This window comes from Haliaeetus albicilla, chromosome 2, assembly GCF_947461875.1.
Source record: "Haliaeetus albicilla chromosome 2, bHalAlb1.1, whole genome shotgun sequence".
Classification (NCBI taxonomy): Eukaryota; Metazoa; Chordata; class Aves; order Accipitriformes; family Accipitridae; genus Haliaeetus; species Haliaeetus albicilla.
Genome location: NC_091484.1, coordinates 456,704 through 470,803, shown reverse-complemented (window position 1 = coordinate 470,803; position 14,100 = coordinate 456,704). Strand labels below are relative to the sequence as shown.

Genomic DNA, 14,100 nt, shown 5'->3' with positions numbered 1-14,100 from the left:
TTTTATTTTTCTCCCTTGTTCCTGGTCTAAATATTTCTGGAGCTGTTGCTGCTGTGGGTTTGCAATTGGTGTTACTGCATTTTTGTAGCGTTCTAGCGATGGGTCATTTCTGCTGTGGCGAAGCGTCGAGATACGGTTTTTGGTTTAAAGCGTCAGAAACTACATTCACGGAAACCAGTAACTCGCGGCGTAGGGGAAACCGATCTGGCGCGTGCAGCTGTGCTCGCAGGGCTGCTCGGTGGCTCCTCATCGAAACGGCAGGGTGCGTGTGTGGACATCCGTAGGGTTGCGCTCTGGGTCCGAGAGCGTTAACGTATTTTTGCTGTTGGAAGATGGAATGGAGCGTGTGCCTGTTAAATCTCAGGGCGGTCAAAAGCTAGGAGGGACCCTGAGCGGGTTTGGTGGCACAACTGCGGTTTTAAAAGATCTTGACCGTTTGGAGCGATGGCCTGGAAAAAATGATTCCTTATTTGCAACGAGGCAGTTCGCAAGGACAGATGTGTTGCTGTGCTCTTTAGCAAAACTACTCAACTTGGGACGTATAGGGTGATGAAGCCTCGGCTATACTAAGGCTCGAGAAAATGTATGTAGGTCTCTATGTCTGTCACCTGCGTGTATCTAGGAAAGTGAGTTCTAGTGAAAGTAAAGTTGCCAATGAGTCAAAAAAGAAAGGAAAAAAAAAAAAAAGGCACGGTTGTCTGAAAAATGCAAAAGCTCTAGTGGCCTGTGTCAACAACTGTACCGAAGATGATGCAAAAATACTTTTTCCTCCGCTCAGTCGTACTGTCTTCACAAACCTTCACAAAAAAAAAAAAGGCAGCTTTGGATTCCTACCCAGCTTTGTGCTAATGGTTTTTTTTCTTCTCTCAGCTGGATGTCAGCTGGCACCGTTTCGCCGTGGTTGCGCTTTCTTCTGCGGTGACGGTACGAGACAGATGGAAAGATTCCGTAGTGGCCTGCAAGTACAAGGTACGCCTACGATGTGTGTCTGCATTTTTCCAAAGGTACTTGCAGTATGGACTTTAACACTGAGAGTGTGCCAACTCTCCTTCTACTTGTTTTTACATGAAATATTTTAACACAAATACTAAAAATAAGTTCTGTTCCGGAGCATGTTACACCTATACAAAGTTTACTTCCCTCAGTTTATTTTCTCTTCCTGAAAGCATAATCTTCTGTTGCTGTGTGCTTGCTAGTAAATGATACTGTGAAAATAATTTTGTACTAAAAGAGGGAAGAAACTGTTCATAAGAGTTCAGCTGTTCAGAAGAAACAGACTTTGTTTTCATGATAAAAGCTTTATGCTTTTACAGTCGATGAGGTTTTTTTTAAAATATCTTATAGTAGTACTCAAAAACGTTACGGAGATAATTAGCATCTGTACTAAAAGCAATCAAGGTCAAAGAAGAGACGTGGACAAAACAGGACAAACGGGCGTCGCATCTATGTGTTTTCCAGGCTTTCCCAGGAAGCATTAGCAGCCTTGTAACTAGAGACAGTGAGTCCTGAGGTGTTTTTGATGAGTTACTGCTTCAGTAATGTATTTTTTTCCTTTAACCTACAGTGTGTAATTTTGACTTCAGTTGGAAAGAGATTTTCCAGAATGGAAGTCTTTCTCACTCAAAGAAATTTTGTTTTATGAACTTCCCATCAGAGTGGATCTTCAGAGGTGATTGACTTGACAGTAGAAGTCATCAGTAACGAGACTTTTCACTCTCTTTAAAAAAAGAAAAAAAAAAAAAAAAGTCAATTTCCTTCCAAAGACCCAAGCACAGCCCATCTTCCTAAAGTTGATGGCATCACTGGTCTTTGGTTTCTCAGTTGTAACAGTCGAGATAACATGAAAACGTGTTGCTCTGCATGCTTCAGTACTGCCAAAAGCATTAGGAAACCCGCTAGTCCTTTTTGGTAGTCTGAGGTATTGCAGCACTGGGGATTTTACAAATTGACTTGCATTGTTTAAACTGTAACTGCCAAATAGCTGTAGTATATGATTTGTTAGGTGTATGTAAGCAGTTAGGTATTTTTCTAAACATTTAAAAAGAGAGGCAACTGAATGTTACGGGGATTTTTTCCTGATGTTTTGACGGAGTGCTCTGAAGTACTTTCTTTCTGTCTGGCTTTCAATGGTGTGTTTCCCTGGCAGTTCAGTAGTACCTCTCGCGTTTCCCTGGCAGTTCAGTAGCACCTCTCTTGGGCAGCTCAGCTGGCCAGGTGTCCCTCCGCATTCTGTAACACGCACAAAAACCCCTAGTCACGTTATAACTGTGTACTTTGGAGAGAGATAATTTAATGGTATGAATTCAGAGCTGTGCAAGTTAAGGTAATGGAAAAGGAAAAATCAAATACTTTTACAGTATAAGTATTTTTATTGGACGTGTATAAACATGGGCACACCTTTTTAGTGTAAAGTGAATTATTGAGATTTATTCTTTATTTTTCATTTTGCTCTTTGGAGTTTTCCACTTCACTTTCGGCTTTATTCACCAAACAAGCAAGATGCAAAGCGGCAGCAGCAGGAGCGCAAGGGCTGTAGCTGTTGCGGTGGATCCGTAAGCGTGGATTCTGATTGCGTACGACCTCGTCCTGCAGCCTCCCAGGGTTATCTCCCTGCAGCAGTGCTGTAAGGAAGGGAGGAGACGTTTTCCAGCACCGGCAAGAGTGTTTACTTGTATGCTAAGAAGGTGTTCAAAATGGTATCGATTAGCCTAAATGCTGATTTTAAGTGTTCAAATAGCTCTTAACTTTTAAAGGAGGTGGTGTATTTCGAGCTGACCTGTTTACCTGGAATCCTGCTTTAGCTCAGCGACTCTTCTTGTGCACCCCCAGCCTCTGCTGGCAGGGCGGTATGAGAAGCTGGAAGGTCCTTGACTTAGTATAAACACTGCTTAGCAACAACTACAGCATCGGTGTGTTGTCAACATTATTCTCATCCTAAATCCAAAATGGCCCTCTACCAGCTACTCAGAAGAAAATGAACTTTATTCCAGCCGAAACCAGGACAACCCCAAACCCTCTGATTCTGGGACTGCAACGGAAAAAACCAAACGACTTTGGGACTCCTGGGAAAGCCAAATCCGCCTGGATTTGTGCAGCTGGAAAGCAAAAAACCCACCCCATTTTCATGCACAAACCCACAACCAAAAGATCACCCCTTTTTATGTTGTGGAAAAGCACTGAAACACACCCCAAACTGAGTATTTTGAAAAAGCAAAAAACTCCCCCGTTAGGGGAAGACTGGGGATGAAGCACAAGCAGTTTGAGGGGCGTTGCTGGGGGTCCTCCCAGTGTGGATGATCTGGTGTGGATGCTCTGTTGCGGGTTATCCCAGGTGAGTTACCTGCTGTGGATCATCCTGGGCGGACTCCCTGGGGTAGGTCATCCCCACCCGTGTCCCCCCATGCACCTCTGTACCCTCACCTACCCTCTCCCCGGCGTGTGTGTTTCTCCCCCATATATGCTCCCCGCTGCTTCAGCCCGCCCCCTTCACCCATTCAAGTTTTTAACCCACGCGAGTTGTTTCCCCCCGCATCCCCTGCTCTTCTATCTCCTGTCCCCCCACCCGGCTTCCTTTCCCTCCTCCATATTCCACACCCCCCCCCCCCCCCCCCCATCATCCGTCAGGCTCCAGACCCCTGGCATGCTGCCTGCACCCCATTCTCTGTCATTTTTTTTTCTTCTTTTCCTTACAAGTTGTTGTTTCTTTTAAATGATTAAACTGTTTTCGTTTCAAGCCACGAGTTTTCTCCCTTTCGCCCTTCCGATTGTCTCCCCGTCCCACTGGGGGCGGGGGAGCGAGTGAGCGGTCGCGTGGGGCTTTGTTGCTGGCTGGCATTAAACCACGACACGAGGTGAGTTGCAAGCCCTGCCTGGCTAATGCTGGAGGCTCTCTGTGTTCCTCCTGCCATCTTGACGGGCTGTCCTTGTTCTTCATTGCCGCTTTATAGCGAGCGCCTCTCGCGCTGTAAGCGGCAGTAGTACTGGGGCCGCGCAGGTACTGCGTGTTGCAGGCAGCAAAGGGCAATTGTGACGCTTGCTGGCGGGAGCGGCAAGGAGTGCGGAGCCACGCTCCTGTAGGGAGCAAAGACGGAACCTCGAGGGCTCTACGGTCATCTGCTGAGGACTACTAATATCCCGACAGGCCTCTTTGCTTTCCCTGCTTCGCGTCTGATTACTTTGCACGCCGGAGGGCGGGGCGGTAAGTAACACCGTGCAGCGTCTCTTCGATCAGAGACGAGCCCCGCACAAGGAGCCTTGCGTGCGTGCAGGATTAGGAGAGCAGAGTTCCGATAGCACAGAGGTGAGGAAAGGTGCGCCCACCCCAAGTGAGCCCCAGGGTCGCCAGGGTATCGCTCGCTTGCAGGTGGGCCGCTCGCCTCTGGTGCGCTGGGACGCGGCGTTTCCTGCTGGACAGAGCTGCCCCTCTGGCGGAAAGCAGCTTTGGGTCTCTTGTGGCCTGCCTTCAGGCTGTCACCTGAACCAGGTGTTATGTTTTTTTTTAAATCTCTCGCCAGCAGCTGTTGACTGGCTGCTTTCACTCCCGCAACCCCGATGCCACATGCAGAGGGATACAGCAGTCCCTGGGGCTTGCTCCAGGGGACCACCCCCCCGCTCCCCCCTGCCGTTTGCAGGTCCCTGTGCTGCTGCTCCTCTCTAGATAATGGGGTGGGGGGGCAGGGACAGAAGCGACCACCCGAGTTGTCTGTTCTTTGCACTTGACTGCTGTAAACGCTCCAGCCACTCGGGTGCTTTTTGGAACGGAGGCGATGAAGATGACTGCCCAGGCTGCGAGTGGGGAAAGGGCAGGGCAATGTAAGCCCTGTGCCCCCAGTAAGTAGTTGCCGCCTGTGGCTGGTCTCTACTGGGCTGAGCTGTCAGTCATCCCTCATCCAGCTGCTGCTCAGAAGAGGATGGTTACGGGGATGCGGATGCTGCTGCCCGGTGACCGAAGGTGGGAACTGGCGTTGGGGAGGGGCGCATGCGCGGTGGCGTGTGTCGGGGGGCTCCAGCTGTTGCCGGGCAACCGAGACGCGGTACAGCAGCTCGACAGCTGCGCATGCGTGGCGGCGCGTTGACGGCGCTCGCCGCTGTTGCCGGGCCACCAAAGCACGACACGGCGCATCGGCAAGGGCGCATGCGCGGCGGCGGCGCGCTTTACGGCGCTCCCGCTGTTGCCAAGCAACCAAAACCCGTTACGGCAGCTCGGCAAGAGCGCATGCGCGCTGCGCCTTTTACGGCGCTGGCCGCTGTTGCCCGGCAACCAAAGCGCGACACGGGGCCTCCCCAACAGCGCATGCGCGACGGCGCGGTTTACGGCGCGCCTTCTGTTGCTCGGCAACCAAACCGCTTTACGGCAGCTCGGCAAGGGCGCATGCGCGCTGCGCCTTTTACGGCGCTGCCCGCTGTTGCCCGGCAACCAAAGCGCGACACGGCGCCTCCCCAACAGCGCATGCGCGGCGGCCCGGTTTACGGCGCTCCTCCTGTTGCTAGGCAACCAAAACGCGTTACGGCAGCTCGGCAACCGCGCATGTGCGTTGGCGCGTTTACGACACTGGCCACTGTTGCCTGGCAACCAAAGCGCGACACGGCGCCTCGGCAACCGCGCATGCGCGGCGGCGCGGTTTACGGCGCTCCTGCTGTCGCCTGGCAACCAAAACGCGGCCCTGGCGTTCTGGAGCCGCGCATGCGCGGTGGCGCCTTTTGCCGCCCTCCTGCTGTTGCCTAGCAACCAAAACGCCGTTCAGCAGCTCGGAGCCGCGCATGCGCGGTGGCGGCGCGTTTCGCCAGCGCTCTCTTCCGCCACCTATTGAACAGACTTCGGTACTGCAGCTGGGCTGCCGCCCATGCGCGCTGGGGCCTTGTGCCAAGCGCTCGCCGCTGCCACCTCGCGGCCAATGTTCGGTACTGCAGCTCGGAGGCTGCGAGGGCGCGGGGCTGCCGCTGTCCTGCACGTGCCGTCCGACGGTAACGGCAGTGCGGCACCGGCGGGAGGCGCCGCCGCGCTCCTTGCTTCCTCCCGGTGAGGAAACGCCGCCGGCAAGGAAAGCTTGCACGGGCTCTCTGCCTGGCCTCCCTCTCCTCGCGGCGCGGGAGCACAAAGGGACAGGCGGGGCGCTGACCGGCTGCGGGCAGGCGCTGCTGCGGCTGAAGCTGGAGAGGCCACAGAAAGGTAGAGAAGAAGAAATGGAAGGCTGGCCGGCCAGCAGCTGCCCCCCGCTGCAGGCAAGAGAGAGCCTGCCTCTCCGCGCGTGGAAGGATCCCTCTTCGTAGTCCGCAGCAGGTCAGACCGCCGAGCTGCACCGCAGGGTCCGTACGCAGCACCGACGGCGCGGTACGGCCACGTAGCGTGCGAGCGAGCGAGGCTCCGTGCCTAGGAGGCCTCGTCCTGCAAGACCTATGAGACGCGTGTTCTCCTAGGGGGAGGACGGCCGCGCCGCCGGAGTTACAGAAGAGGAGGGAGCGGGAGAGGAGCAGAAAGAAGCGTCTGAACTGGCAAATTCTCCTGGCAGTGCCAAGAACAAGAGCTGTGGTGAGCCCCGGGCCCTCGGGGCCCTGTCTCCCCTCTTCTGCGTTCTGGTCCCTCCCTGGCCCTCCCCTGGTCCCCCCTCTTTCCCACACCGCTGCCTTTTTTTTTTTTTTTTTTTTTCTCCTTTCCTCCCTTGTACCCCTGATACTGAAAAGCCGGTCGAAGAAACTCCCTAAGACTCGTTTTGGAGTTTTAGAAAGCAGGCATTCTTCATTGCAGCGCTGGATACACAGGGGATAGTTGCACCTAGCGTGCATGCCACAGCTTTAGCACAAACAGGTTATACAGAATAACTAATTGCATGTTAATCAGATTAGTATACATATACGTAAAAACGATGGCAACCGATTATCGTAGTACTGCCTACATCCGATCACGCGCAATGAAGGATCCATTTGAGACGAAGGGCTGCTTTTGCAACCAGCGACCCATTGGAAGTTCTTGCTGGCTGTCCCTGAAGTCTTTATTCTTGTCCTTGTTCTTTGATCTTGAAGCTTAACGCAGTTTCAATCACATGTGGTCAGTTTCAGCATTGTTCTCATCTAGCGTACAGGAACATCTAGTCATAAGAGCAAAGAACTGCAAAACTTAGGAGTACCTACCTCTGCTAGTTAATTGCTTGGCTATACTTTTGTCTATTGTTTCAATTGTAGTGTTAGTATAAGATTTCTAATAATTATTTACCAAATCTCACTTTTGCAGTCACCTAGCAGCAAACCAGTTTCCACAGCTGGTACAAAATATTAAAACCATCCCAATATTTAGACGTGCTATACAGAATGTATGGAAATAGGCTATCAGAGGTGTCCGAGGGGCAGAGGGAGCGCCGGGGGGCGCCCCGAGACCCGGAGCAGACTCGCTGGCAGGACTCGATAGGCACGCGACTGACTGAATAAACGCTGGCCGCCCGTCCCCTTTGCCCTCCGGGCTGCGTTTGCGCTCCCTTTGCACGAGGCGAGGGGCCGTGAGGGAGCCCAGGGGAGGAGGAGGTGAGGCGCTGGGGGGGGTCGGGCCGCGCCCCCCCCCCCCCCCCCCCCCCCCCCCCGTTCCTGCTGGGCTCCAGCTGTTGCAAATATTCTGGTAAAGAAATCAAAATTTAATCCCATAGAAGAGTTAGGTTTGATTAAGAAGTAAAATTGTGAAGCATAACGTATAGGATCGTTAAGTTTGAAACGTAGCCATAGAAACTTTAGGAACTGTGTTCGCGTGACTCTAGGAACCTTAATATTGTTAAAGTTTGAAATAGCTAACCCTAGAAACCTCACCAGGAAGTTACGGGTTTTTCTACGTTCTGTTTCAGGAAACTAAGGAAACCGTCGTGGACACCAGTTTGCTGCTTGGAAACCCCCTTACCCTTCCCATCTCGATTTGAGTATCGAAGATTCCAGTCAGCAGAGCTAAGTGTAACTGACCAATGATTGTTTTTAAGTAAGAATATTGATAAGGTTATATAATCAAAGGACCGATCATTATAAAGGTTAAATTTAAGAACGAGCAGAGTATGCATTTTTACGGAAGGAGCTTAGGTAACAATGACCTGACAAGAAAAGTCTGTAAAAACTGATGGATTTTGATACTAAGCGGGACACGCCTTTGGAGGAGCGATCCCCCGTGTCCCCAGCGCTGCGATAAACAAAGTGCCTGCTTCTTAACTTCACGTTGGTGTTAAGGAGTTTTATTCCGGATTTCGGTAGTGGTTTTGGCGACCCAGATGGGACCTTGCGAGTGAGACTGGACGAGATCGAGCGTCGATCGAACTCCGGCCGGCACCGAGGTATTCTCGGGGAGAACCATCACCCTCGACTCGCAAAGCTCCTCGCAGCGTTCCCTGGAAAAAAGGTAAGGCGCTGCTTCTTTGGAATTGGTTTGGAAAGCCCGCCCGTGAGGCGCGGCGAAAGCTTCGCAGGGTTGGGGCTTGGAGGGTACCCGTCTGCAGCGGAAGCCTAGGCGTCTGCCGGTAAGTCGTAAGCGAAAGCTACTGCTGGGTTGGACTTTGTGTATTATTTGGGACAATTGTCATTTGCATTTCTTTGGTATTTGGTATTTGAATGTATATAAGTATAATGGCATTAGCAAAATTGTTTAAGAATAAGAGTGCAGGAAATAGAACTGCTGATGAAAAGTTACCAAAAACATCACCGTTGGGACGTTTATTGGCACATTGGGGTGAATTGCAGGAAAAATGGTAAACAAACAGAACTTTGAGTTACAATACTATATTGCAGTTCCTGTTGTTTTGTAGGAGAGAGAGTAAATGGAATAAAGTGCCATATGTAGATTTGTTCTTTTTAAGTGAACGTATCTGACGGGGACCGGAGGCGAGTCTCCCAGCACAACCTCTGGTTACAGCTAAACTGGGAGAACAGAAAATTGAATTTGAATTGACACTAGGGTCACCTTTTCAGTTTTAAATACCTTAGAGGGAGAGTTAAGTTTTGAAGAAATTGGTGGTGTCGGTGCAACAAGTGAACGAGAAACTAGACCCTTCTTTAAATCTTTAACAATGACATTAGGAAAGCAACGGGTCACTCAGCAGTTTTTGTCTGTGCCAAATTCTCCTAAAATCCTGTTAAGGAGAGATCTATTTGAGAACTTAGAGGCAGAAATTAAATTTAAAAGTGGAGAGATTAAAACTTTAATTCCAGAAACTAAACGTATCGAAGCAGTGGCTTTGTTGTTAACAGGACGGTTACCGACAGCAGAAGATTATACCAGTCAAAGTATAATGCTGTAATTCCAATCATCTGGACTGGGAAGTTCCTGGTAAATCCAAAAAGCAGAACCTGTGAGAGTTGATTTAAAGCCAGGATCGAATCCGGTAAGAATTAAACGATACCCCCTAAAACCGGAAAGTCGGAAAGGGTTAGTAATGGTAATACAAAAATTTTTAAGATACAAATTGTTAATAGAATGTGAATCCAGATATAACACCCTGATCTTGCCTGTTAAAAGGCTAATGAAAAAGATGATAGATTAGTTCAAGACCTCCTCAGAGCAATAAATCAAATAGTACAAGATATTCATCCGGTAGTAGCAAATCCTTATACTTTGTTAACAACCCTAACGGAGAAACAAGAATGGTTCACAGTGTTAGACGGAAAAGATGCCTTTTTCCGTATTCCCTTGGATCCCAATAGTCAAGAGGTTTTTGCTTTGGAATGGGAAAATCCTGAGACTGGGAGAAAAACACAATATATGTGGACAGTCTTGCCTCAAGGCCTTAAGAATAGTCTTACCGTGTTTGGAAATCAATTGGCACGAGAATTAGTGATTTGGAAGAAAGAAAATAATCAAGAAATCTTGCTGAAATATATGGATGATCTGTTAATTGTAGCTGAGACGGAAGAACAATGCACAAAGTTAACTATTAACTTTTTGAACTTTTGGGGAATCAGTGGATATCGAGTGTCAAAAGAAAAAAACCAAATAACCCAGAAAGAAGAAACTTATTTGAGTTTTAAAATCCTAAAAGGACAGAGACAATTGGGAACTGAGAGAAAAGAGGCAATTTGTCGTCTCCCCGAACCTAAGACTAAAAAAATGAATGACGAGCATTTCCGGGAATGGTTGAGTGGTGTCACCTGTAGATTATAAATTGTGGCTTGCTGGCCCGACCTTTATAGGAGCAGCTCAAAACCTCAAACAACGGATTGGACCGATGCCGAGAAAGCTACTTTCCAAGAATGGAAACAGGCTGTAATAGGGGTGCCAGCCCTAGGCCTGCCAGATCTCACAAAGACACTTGAACTTTTTGCTCGTGAAAGAAGAGGTATAGCTCTGGGTATCCTGGCCCAATATTTAGGGCCAAGTGGGCGAGCTGTGGCCTACTTCTCGAAGCAATTAGGTAATGTGAGTCTGGGATGCTCTGGTCGTCCGAGAGCCGTCGCTGCAACTGTGCTACTGATCCAGGAAGCTCGTAAGTTCACCTGAGGACAAAGGATTAGAGGACAAAGGATTACTGTACGTTTCCCATATGATAACTGTTGTGCTAAAACAGAAAGGGGGGCATTGGTTATCCCCTAGCAGAATGCTGAAATACCAAGTGGCGTTGCTGGAACGAGGTGATGTTTACCTAAAAACTACTACCACCATTAACCCTGTTGCATTTTCAACAACTGATCAAGTTAAAGGAGAACTGGAACGTGACTGCTTGCAGACAATCGAAAGAGTTTACTCCAGCTGACTGGACCTCTGAGATGTGCCGCTAGAAGAAACAGATTGGGAACTATATGCCGACGGAAGCGGTTCCATCTGTGAAGGAAAACGTTTATCAAGATAGACAATAACTACCGAGGAGGTAATTGCGTTGCCAACTTTGCCTTCGACGATATCTGCCCAAAAGGCTGAACTGATAGCTCTTATTCGAGCTCTGGAACTAAGTCAAGGAAAGCGAGTCAACACTTGGACAGACTCAGAAGTATGCTTCTGGAGTAGTACGTGCACATGGAGCGATACGGAGAGAAAGAGGACCGTTATCTGCACAAGGAACCACCACTCAGCACGCAGAACAAATACCGAAATTGTTAGAAACCATTCCAAAACCAACAGCAGTCACGATAATGCACTGTAAAGCACATCAGTTAGGTAAGACCGGTCCTAACGCAGGTAACCGACTGGCTGATAAAGCTGCTAAAGAGGCTGCGGAAAAAGGCATCCTAGCACTAGTTCCAGAGAAAAGTACAAAATTGCCTAAAGAAACTCCGAATTATAACAAAAAAGATGAAGAATTAATTATTAGATTGCAGGCTAACAAAATGGAACAGGATAGGCTGTAACACCGACAGGTCAAATAATAGTCCCACCCACAATAATAAGAGAAATTGGCCGAGCTGAACATCACAAAGTATATTGGGGAACAGAAAGTGAAATATGACAAAGATTGTTTAAACAATTAGAAGCGGATGTGAAATTTATATATAAAAATATCCCCGAATCAGTAATAAGATCATCTTTGGGATTATGAAATAAGGAAATTTTTTAGGAGAATATTAGCAAATTGATTGTATAGAATTGCCTTGAAAAGAAGGATATATCCTAGTTTTAGTTGATATCTTTACTGGGTGGCCCGAGGCTTTCCCTTGTCGCACCAACAAAGCAAGGGAAGTACTCAAAGTCTTGCTCAAAGAGATAATACCAAAATATGGGGTGCCTGTAGGAATGTCATCTGACAATGGCCCTCATTTTATAGCAAAGATTGTGAGACAAGTTGAGCAAAGTATTATCTATAGATTGAGACTATCACACCCCATATAGACCACAAGCAAGTGGGGGGGCAGGGGGAGGGGGGGGGGGAGAGAGAGAGAGAGAGAATGAACTATACCCTTAAGCAACAGTCGAGTAAAATTTGTCAGGAAACCTCACTCCTCACATGGGTTAAAGCATTACCCATGGCTCTATTAAGAATCAGAGTATAGCCAGAAGAGAAAGAAAATTTAAGTCATTATGAAATGTTGTATGAAAGACCGTATCAAGAGTCCTACGTTCTGAGTATCTTGAGTGCCTTTGGAGATATGTTTTTAAAAGGTGTTATGATTTCTTTAAGCAATTCTTTTCAAGAACTTTGTCAGTATGTCTCCACAGCTGGACCCTTAGAACTGGACGTAGCAGCGCATCCCTTCCGACCAGGAGACTAAATATATATAAAATCACTGAGAAGTGGAAAGGACCGTATCGAGTCATTTTAACAACCCTTATAGCAGTAAAGGTCTGGGAGAAGAACCTTGGCTTCATTATTCAAGAATAAAGAAAGCACCAACAAGAAACCGGAAGTCTAAAGAAACTGGCCCTTTAAAACTGAAAATCTATAAGTAAGTTTCACGTTATCTGTTTGGGAAAACAGCTGTGTAAAGTTGATAATATTGGGGTTGCTATTAGGAATATTGTCGAGGGCAATAATCTTTTTGTGTGTTTAGAGGGCGTATGCATTTTTTTTGAGGGGTTCTAAACATGAGATAAACAAAATGAAACAATTATTGTTTGAGCTATTAATCTTGAGATTAACCGTTTTTGTAATTTGGATTTAAAAAAAAAAAATCTAGTTTTGTAACTGATTCAAAGTTTTGTAAAGACACAAAATTTAACCTCAGTAACAAGCCTGCCTTCCGATTCCAAAGTCAGATGAAAATCTAGTTCCGTGGAGAATACTGACATTGAATTTAACCAAAACTTGAGAAAAGATGCAGAACAATGAGAATCATTTTAGCAAATTAAATGGGATGGATTTAAAAGGCAATTATTTTTTTTAAATTTGAAAGAAGGAATTATAGCGTTGTGAATTATAACATTACCAAACCATCCACCTCATGGACAAAAGAATTCATTTAATCGCCCTTCGGGAGAAACTTGTACAAGCACCCCTTGGGGCTGTCAGTTGCCAAAACCGTAGAGACAAGTGCAAAAAGGAACTTGGGATCATATTGAAACTATAAAACGATGTCTAGAATTTACTGGAGTTCCAGGATCCTTGTTAGAGCCACCCAGAGTCGGGACCATCTATGGAAATTTAGACTGGTTTAGACAACCAGAGAAAAATCACAGATCCTAAACAGAGCTGAATGAAGGCTTATACTTGCAGCTCTTCTGACCCCAAACTCCAAAGACTTTCTCTAGTAGCTAAAGCTCTAAGATGGGGATGTATTTGCAGAAAGCATAATAATATTTGACATGATCTTTGGTCCCCTCTTCGGGACCAAACGGAAAAAATTTCGCTTGGAGTTGACTGTATTAAAGGACAGGTGAAAAGTTCAGGCTTAACTGTTTGGGTGACTAGTGATGATATATGATCCACTCACCTTTTCATGAAGGAGAAAGGCAACTCGTGGACTTTAGACTTAATAACTCTATCCTCTCTCTGGAAGAAATCTCCCTTGTGGCCTCGCTGGTGGACCTGGGTAAATGGAAAAGATGATACCTGGCAATGGCCAAGTCTTAGAACTAAAATCAGAGGGGTATTAAAATCTGTATTTTGACCCCAGTTAACAGCTCTTCCCAATCAGCTGACTCTTGACATCTTTCATTCAATCAAGGAAGTGCCTGCTGCTTAAGTTCACATTGGTGTCGAGGAGTTTTGTTCCGGATTTGGGTACCACAGCTGTGGGCCGGGGCTGGAGGAGCCGCAGGTGCGGGCAGTGAGGCTGATGGGGACGGCCCCTCCCTGGCCAGGGGGGGCTGCCGGGGGAGGGGCCGGGGCGGGGCCGGTGGGAGCCCAGGCAGGAGCGGAGCGGAGGCCGGGGTGCGGCTGCCCCTCGGACCGCGAACGTCGGAGGCGGGGGTGGCCCGGGGGGGGCGGGGGTGGCCCGGGGGGGGTGGGGGCCGCCTGTGCCGAGGCCGGGGGCCCTGGGGGCTCACAGGGCGGCTGGGAGCACGTGCGCGCGCGGGGGGGGGGGGGTGCTCACAGGGCGGCTGTGATCACGTGCGCGCGGGGGGGGGGGGCGCTCACAATGCGGCTGTGAGCACGTGAGCGCGTGCTCACCGGGCCCCGTGGCGGGGCTGCGCAGTCGGCCGGCGGGTTCCGGGGAAAGCCCCGAGGGGGACGGCGGGGACCGTGTCGGACGCACGGAGCGGTAGCGGGGCCG

The 14,100-nt window shown here is 48.7% G+C and overlaps 1 long non-coding RNA gene across 1 annotated transcript; it reads right to left on the bottom strand.

Moving 5' to 3' along the window:
• Positions 1–6,425: 6,425 nt before the first annotated feature.
• LOC138688608 (uncharacterized) lies at positions 6,426–14,100 on the bottom strand. The gene is made up of 3 exons (XR_011327492.1): positions 13,998–14,100; positions 13,318–13,412; positions 6,426–7,068 (listed from the first exon to the last, which is right to left on the bottom strand). It is a non-coding gene; the product is annotated as an uncharacterized lncRNA (long non-coding RNA).